A 9,467-nucleotide genomic window follows, 5' to 3' on the forward strand; every position below is an offset into this window, starting at 1 on the left:
CTCGGAGTAACGACGGGCTTTATGACATTCGTTTAACGTAAATCTCCCGAAGTTACGACGTGTACAATAATTAAGTTGGCTGAGGCAAATTTATATGATGTTATAAATGAACTTGTACGGTGGATATTACCTGTGAGGTAAAGTGTTCTGAAGCTTAGGTCTACATTACCATGCTATATTGCGCCCATGGTCAAAACTAAAAAAATACCCCGGTATTCAATATGGAATGTCAGCATATGCGGATTTGGTCATATACGGTAATTTCAGGAACCTAACCACCGTAAATAAACAGTAAATAAAGCTTTAATGTACTGTATAAAAGAGGGAAAATACACGAAAATAAAGATACATGTATTGCTGGACATTGTACATACAGTACATGTACGTATATGTATACACTTTCGCTTAACGACCAATTCGGTTAACAACGGCGCACTGGTCCCAATTGTCGTTGTTAAACGAGGAGTGGTTGTACACAGTTGGCGAAGTTGTTTCTACCCACTTCCAAATTAAATCTATTTCCAGACAGTTTGAGACAATTGTTTCTTGTCTGATTCTCATTCAGTGTAAAAATTTCCTCTTATCATCCATTCCCAAATGTCTATTTCTCATTACACTTTTTAATCGCCCAAGGCATTTACTTGCTTCTCTCAATTGACACTCTACCTCCACCCCCACTCCTCCCTTTCCCGCCACATTCGCACCCAAGTATCTAAAACTATCCACTTCCACCAGTCTCCCTCCCTTAACCCCTTCCATACAGTGCCGCATATGTAGGCGGCATGAGGAGCAAGTGGATACGCGAGGCTGCCATATCGGCGTCTTGATTATATTTATTGTAGTTGCCCCTGTGTAATGACATACTCTCTAAACTGTCTTTAATCAAATTTTCTATGGTTATCAAAATTCACGGGTGAAAGAGAGAATGATCGATATAAGCGGTGACTATATTTTATGATGCGAGTATTATTACGACACGTCGTATGGCTGGCAGCGGCTGCTGCCCGCGAGATTTAAGGCCCGTACTGAAGAGGTTAATACTCACTTCCAGTCTGCTGCCACTTTCTCCCCTTGTACATCTCATCACCTTACTTTTCCCCATATTTATCTTTAACTTCTTTTGCACACCTTCCCAAACTCTTAACACTAACTTCCTCAATACCTCCTCAGATCCTGCTACAACTGTAATGTCATCAGCAAACAACAACTGTCTTATCTCCCACTTTTCTCCATTTTCTTTAACCATCTTCAATCCCTGACCCACTACCCTTATATTTACCTCTCGCACCACCCCATCCATGTATAGATTGAACAGCCAATGTGACATAACACATCCCTGACAAGGTCCCACCTTTACCTCAAACCACTCACTCTCTCCATTTCTAATCCTAACACAAGCTCTACTACACCTGTAAAAACTCTTGACAGCTCTCTTGTATTCCATATTTCTGCCCCATAGAGTGCTGTCGGCAAAATCACTCCATAAAGTCTCCTCTTAGCATCCATTCACAAATGTCTATTTCTCATTACACTTTTTAATCCCTCTATGCATTTACTTGCTCCTTTCCATCTACATTCTACCTCCACCTCCACTCCCTTTCCCACCACATTCGCACCCAATCATCTAAAACTATCCGCTTCCTCCAGTCTCTCTCCCTTAAGGGGGTACGCGACACCTGGGGGGGTGAATTTGGTCAAGATATGGCATTTTTCAAAACTGTGTTCAAAATGTTCGTATACCACTTAGAAACAAATCCCGACAAATAATTTTTCAGCCGCGCGCAATTTAAAGGTCCTGGGTGAGGATTAAAGGGACAGATTTAAAGGCGCAACCCACACTAGAAGGAGGCGTGCCACTTAGGACCTTCAGGCGCAGCGAATAACGTTGAAATTTGATTGAATTTACACTCACCCAGTGTATCAACGGCCAATACGATTGTGGAGGGGAAGGGAGGAAGGTGGAGGGAGAATATTTCGCCAACTTTGTGCGAAACTAAGCGTTAGTTACCGGCTAGCTCTGAAAAGGGAAGTACGCATGTCTCATGAGCTCTCATTGCAATCTATTACTTTAGCTAGTACATATTACTCTTTAGTACAGTCATCATGGGTAGCAAAAAGAACAAAAGAACATCACAATGACAAAAAACAGCAGTTAAAGATGGCAAGCAGTCAAAGACGACTAAAGATCTCACCACCTCTCACTCCACCACCGCCCTCACCTGCACCTCTGTGACGGTGACAGAGGTAAAGGACAACATTAGACTAAACAATTCAAAGAGGAAGATTAAATCCAAAGAAGAAAGCAAGAGGAAAAAGATCAAGGCTATACAGGAAGAAGAAAGAAGAAGGGACATCATATGATGCTGGAGGGGGTGCCCTACCAACATGGATTGGTGAGGGGAATCTGATGAGGAAAGAGAAGGCGCCCACTACTGGAAAATAAACCTCTTTCCAATGATTTAGATACCCTGAAGAACCCCAGCAGAGAGGTTTCATATGAAGAAACCGCCAAAGGTGCAAAAAAGCAAATTATATGATGTTGTCGTCTGTGCGTCGTCACTACTGTGACATACTTATACTTTAGTTTTTCAGTATCTAAAGTACTTATAATTAAAATATGTTGATAATTTTTACTGTACTTATTATATAATAAGAATTAAGCCATGAAAAAATCAGTCAAATTGGTGAAACTATAAGCAAGTTACAGATATATTCATATTTCAAGTTGCCATATCTCCGTTCGATATTTTTCTACTTTTTTTTAATCATAAAAAATCTAATATACATTAGATTTAGATGAAACTTACAGGGAATATTACTTTTAGTAACTGCTAGGGCCGATCGTTCGAATATTTTGAATAGGATGAAAGAGTTTGGAGTAATAATGGAAACAAGAGCAAAAAAATTGTATTTTTCACGATTTTTGCCAGCCATTAAAATTGAAATGCCTGTATACAAAAGTATAAAGGAAATTGTTTAATTACTCAATGACCGGCCCTAGGTGTGCCTACTGACTAATCATAGCCAAAATATAAAACAAATTGGTCTACGTATTATGGTGCTGTGCACTTTTAAATGTTGCTACTGGTATACGTACATGTGTACATGTGTACATGTGTACATACATCATTCTGCTTCACCTAAAATGTAGGCAATATGGATACCTATTTACCTGAGAAGTTTCAGCTCTTTACTCTAAATATTTTAGAAAATGACCTCCAGGTGTCGCGTACCCCCTTAATACTCACTTCCAGTCTGCTGCCACTTGCTTCCCTTGTACATCTCATCACCTTACTTTTGCCCACATTTATCTTCAACTTCCTTCTTTTGCACATCCCAAAAGGACACCCATTCCTGTATTACAAGAAATCCTCCATTCTGTTGGTCAGAATAATACTGTCTTTTCAACTTTAGACCTAATGTCAGGCTATTTCCAGATTCCTCTTACTCCAGAAAGCCGACCCCTAACAGCCTTCTCAACCCCTTCTGGTCATTTTCAATTCAAGCGCATAGCTTTGGGTCTAACCTCTGCTGCTTCTGTCTTCACAAGACTTATGCATACTGTTCTTGATGGCTTACTTGGTGATAATGTCTTTATGTATTTCGATGACATCATAATAGCTTCTGAATCAATACCCGAACACATTCAAACCCTTCAACAAGTATTTTCTCGTCTTGCTGATACCAACCTCAAACTCCAGTTGAGCAAATGCTCTTTTCTTAAGAAAGAAATTCATTTTCTTGGTCATGTCCTAACTTCTAATGGCATTCTTACTGTTCCTGATAAAGTCAAAGCTGTTGCTGACTTCCCTCGTCCCACGGACATTGAGCACCTTCACTCCTTTCTTGGACTTTCAGGGTATTATCGAAGGTACATCTGCAATCATTCTAAAATTGCAGCTCCTCTTACTTCACTGCTAAAGAAAGATGTTCCTTTCCATTGGTTGTCTGCCCAGAAACAAGCTTTTGCAGACTTAAAGAATGTCCTTACCACTGCTCCTGTCTTAGCTTTTCCTGACTATAACTTACCTTTCATTCTCTACACCGATGCCTCTTTCCAAGGTCTTGGTGCTGTCCTTATGCAAGAACAAGACACACACCTTTGCCCCATTGCCTTTGCCAGCAGACTCCTTAACAAAGCTGAACATAACTATTCTGTCACGGAAATTGAAGCTTTAGCAGTCATGCATGCTCTTCGACATTTTAAGGAAATAATACAAGGCTATCCCGTCACAGTCCATACAGACCACCAGGCACTTCTTCAACTTTTCAAAGGCAAGAACTTGTCTGGAAAACTTGCTTGCTGGTTCTTGAGCATTCAGGAATTCAATCCCACCTTCTTGTATGTGCACAGAACAGCAAACAATGTTGCTGATGCACTTTCTAGGAATGTTGCTGCTATAAATTCCCTCCCTCAGCCAGTCACTCTTACTCATGCACGTATTCATGCAGCTCAAAGATCCAATCCAATTTGGAAACATGTGATATTTTCTCTCGAGTCAGGAGGTACATCAGATCTTACAGACTTCCCTACCTCCTTGGAACATTTAAGACTCGTCGATGACTTTCTTGACCACGAAACCACACTTTCCAACAAACATGAACCAAACAGACTTGTACAACAACTCGTAGTTCCTTCTGACTTAGTACCTGAAGTTCTGTTCCTTTTACATGATTCTCCACTTGCTGCAATATCCAGGTAAAGACAGATGCTTAACACAGGCCAGACTTCAGTACTTTTGGCTTACTATGAGAAAAGATATCCATGCCTACATCGACGCCTGTCATTCTTGTGCTACCCATAAAGGTCATATTCACAGCAAAGTTCCCATTTTGAAATATCCAATCCCTAGCAAACCCTTTGATATGGTTGCGATTGACCTTCTCAAGTTACCACTCACTTCTAGTGGAAATCAGTACCTGTTTGTGTGTATGGACCATTTTTCCAGATTCTGTATCCTTGAACCAATTCCCGACAAGACTGCTACAACAATTGCAAAGACCTTCATTGACAAAGTTATTTGTCCCTTCACTACTCCCAAAATTCTTCTCTCTGACAATGGCACGGAATTCAACAATGAGATTCTTTCCAATATTTGCAAATCCTTTCAGATAACAAAATGTAATATCGTTGCATACCACCCCAGTTCAAATGGCCTTGTCGAACGCCAAAACAGAAAGATTCTCAATGTTCTCCGACACCTCGCTTCCGACCTTCATCTCTCCTGGGATATGTCCCTATGATAAAGTCTTGCCTCAACAGTGCCATCAATAGGTCCATATTAGAGTCGCCTCACTTTGTCATCTTTGCTTCTGACAAGCGACTTCCATATGACCTTCTTGCTTCAGATATAGGCCCCATTTACAACCTTGATGATTTTGTAAAGGTTTTACTTTCAAATTTCAGCTCTCTCTTCAAGAGAATTACTCAGTCTCTTTCACCAAAGATGAGATGGCCCATTTTCACAATAAAAATACAAGAGAATCTAACATTGCAATAGGTGACATCGTCTATGCCCAGAACCATTCTCCATCTTCCAAGCTTTCACCCAAATTCCTTGGTCCCTTCAGTGTCCTCGCCTTCAAACCTACAAAGTCAAATTGAAATATTTACATCAGACACAGAATCCATCATACACCTGGACACCCTTAAGCTCTTCTCCTGAGGTGTAGATTATGACAATGACCCTCTGACTCCCACAGACACACTTCCTCCTTCCCTTCCCCATTCAACGACCCGTCTCCCACCCATATAATCTTCGCAGCCATCATACTTCTTGAACCTTCTCACTATATAGCTGCCAAAGTGTTCTCCACTTCTGTCCTTTCTAGACTTTAATATTACAATATGTTTATATATATACAATTCCTTATGTATGCATGTCAATTCTAGCTCACCATACCTCATTTATCTTCGAATTCAATTTCCAAATGTATCTTGTCAGATTCCACTGTACATTGCTGGGGTCAGCGACAGATAGCTGGCCGAGCATTTGTAGTATATGCTAGTCATTATTAATTCTGTTAGCATTGTGTATACATGTAGGAAATAAAAGTGATGCGTAATTGGATGTGTGTGTGTGTTCGTACGTGTAACAAGTATGGAAGTTTCTCGAAGAAAGCATAATGGCCATTTCTGTTTACATAATTATCATTTCTATTTTTTGTAAATGCAAAAGTTGAATGAATGAAAAATAGATTATTGATATTATTAAATTTGAATTATTGTATTATATTGAGTGTATGTTCATTTCTGTGTGCGAGGAAATATTTGTTAACAATTGAGTGAAAGCAATTCTCGAGACGCCATTCCAGAACTAGGTGACGCGCTATACATGGGTCAGAAGTGATTCAGAAGCATTAGAGGCAAGACCTAGAGAGTGTGTGTGTGTACTAGTAACATTGGTACTTTGATCAACTAATTCTGTGCTTTTCTGTGAAATAAACACTGTGAACTACAACAGACTTGTTTTCCATTGTTGTTCAACCAACACCAAACTCCATCACTAACTTCCTCAATCCCTCCTCTGATCCAGCTACAAGTGCAGTGTCAGCAAACAACTGTCTTATCTCTCACTTTTCTCCATTTTCTTTAACCATCTCCAATCCCTGACCCACTACCCTTGCATTTACCTCTCACACCACCCCATCCATGTATAAATTGAACAGCCAAGGTGACATAACACATCCCTGACGAAGTCCCACCTTTACCTCAAACCACTCACTCTCTCCATTTCTAATTCTAATACAAGCTTTACTACACCTGTAAAAACTCTTGACTGCTCTTAAAAGCTTTCCTCTTATCCCATATATCTGCAATACCTCCCACAGTGTCTTCCTGTCTACCCTGTCATAAGCCATTTCCAAATCCATGAAAGCCCCAAAAAATCATTACCTTTTCCTATAGCTTTCTCACATGTCTTACCACAAAAATTTGATCTACACAACCCCCACCTGTCCTAAATCCACATTGTTCTTCACCAATTACTCTCTCTGTTCCTCTCCTAATTCTCTCAAAAAGACCTTCCCATACACCTTCCCTACTACACTATACACACTATAATCAAATGCTCGCTCAAAGAAGGAAAGGTACCACGACTGGAAAAATGCAAACATTGTACCAATATATAAAGGAGGAAACAAGGAAAATCCAACTAACTATAGACTGGTCTCCCTGACAAGCACAGTAGCTAAAATATGTGAAAAAGTGATCAAAAGTTGATGGGTTAAACACCTGGAAGAAAAAGCTCTATTAAACCCAAGGAAGATCATGTACAACAAACCTAATCTGCTTTACTCGAGACTAATAGCTATAATAGATGAGAGGGATGGATGGGCAGACTGTGCCTATCTAGACCTACAAAAAGCATTTGACAAAGTACCACACAAGAAATTAATAAGAAAATTAGAATCAATAAGTGGCATCGCAGGTAATTTATTAGAATGTATGGAAGATTTCCTGACTGGGAGAAAAATGAGGGTAGTAATTAGAGACAAATACTCGAAATGGGAAGAAATGATAAGTGGTGTTCCACAAGGGTCAGTGCTGACTCCAGTCATGTTTACCATATACATAAATGACATGGATGAAGGAGTTGAATGTTATATGAATTTCTTCGCAGATGAATAAAAAATATTAAAGAAAGTAAGAACAGAAGAGGACTATAATTAATTACAATCAGACCTGGACAAAATCTGGAAATGGACTCAAAAGTGGGAAGTGAACTTCAATATCAAGAAGTGTAGCATAAAGGAGTTTGGAAAAAGCAAAAACAGAATTTCAAAAAATTACAAAATTGGTGAAGAAGAAATAAAAAAGTGCACTCAGAAAGGGACCTTGGAGTAATAATTGGCAAAGACATACATACATATACTAAAGGCTTTTCCCCCCCTTACACGGGGGAGTAGCCAAAAAGAAAAAGGCATAGAAATCACTCCCACCCATTTTCATTTCCCATATATTCCACTCACCTCCACCCTCCTCCCTCTTATCTTGGCACCTCCTGGATGACGGGTCATCCCTGCATCCTGTCCACTGCCCTGGGTCAGAAGCAGTGTCGCAAGACACAGCACATCCACAGCAAGGCCGCTTCATAAATTCGGCGACCTCCCCTCTCCGTCCCCTCATGCAGGAAAGGAGAAGACGGGGAGAAATCCCTTCGGGCTGTGTCAAATTTTTTCTCATACATACTTCGTCACCCCCCATCCCCCACCCACTCCCCCTCATGCATCACAACCTTATCTATACACAACCCTTCTCCATTCACCCCTATCTTCTGTCCTCTCCCGTCCTTCCTCTACAGACATTCCTCTCTTTTGTAAAGCAAAGACATGACACCAGATAAACATATAAACAAAATAGTTGGTGAAACCTACAACCTATTAAGGTCAATGGAAGTGGCATTTGACTAATTGGATGAAGAAATGATTAAAAAAAATATTAGTTACCTTGATTAGAGAATAAACTGGAATATGCAGCGACACTATGGACACCCAGTACTAAAAAGAATATAAGGAAACTAGAAAGAATACAGAGAGCAACAACAAAGCTGGCACCAGCTCTTTTCAAATTAACATACGAACAAAGATTATTGAAATTGGGACGACCAACACTAGAGCAGAGAAGGGAAAGAGGTGATCTACTGACTATATTTAGAATCATGAAAGGAATGGAAATCCTTGACAGGAATGATTTACTAAAAGATGACAATGGAAAAACAAGAGGTCATGAAAAGAATCTCAAAATGGATAACTATAGAAGAGATTGGAAAAAGAATAGCATCCCACACAGAGTGCTGGATATATGGAATAACATAGAAAAAGAAACAGTGTGTGCAAATACTATTCAAGATTTTAAGAAATACTTGATGCTGAAAGATACAAAGACGGGTCACCACGAGCATAGCTCTCTTCCCATGTAATACAACTAGGTACAACTAGGTAAATACTTAACAAACTGATCCCTCTGAAACTACTACACTCACACTTACCCCCTTTTCCCCTCATAATGTGGAATTATACAGGCACTTCTCCATTCCTCTAGCACTCTACCCTCTCTTAAACAAACATTAAATAACCTCACCAGCCAGTCCACCATCACTGTACCTCCTTTTTTTAGACACTCTGCATGATACCCATCTAACCAAGGTGATTTACCTGCTCTCATCATCTTAACCACTTCCATACGGTGACGCCTACGTAGGCGTCATGAGGAGCAAGTGGGTACGCGATGATGCCGACGTTGGCGTCTTGATTATATTTATTGTAGTCGTACCTACGTAACCTCCATTCTCTCTAAACTGGCTTCATCATATTTTCTATGGTTATCAAAAGTCACAGGTGAAAGAGAACGAAAGATTGAGCACTGACTTTATTTTTTATAATGCGATTATTATGACGCAACATTGCATGTCGGGCAGCTAATGCTCCCAGACATGCAATGTGCCCCGGAGTGAAGAGGTTAACAA

The sequence above is a fragment of the Oratosquilla oratoria genome, chromosome 2 (genome assembly GCF_046742065.1).
Source record: "Oratosquilla oratoria isolate Oo_2021 chromosome 2, ASM4674206v1, whole genome shotgun sequence".
Classification (NCBI taxonomy): domain Eukaryota; kingdom Metazoa; phylum Arthropoda; class Malacostraca; order Stomatopoda; family Squillidae; genus Oratosquilla; species Oratosquilla oratoria.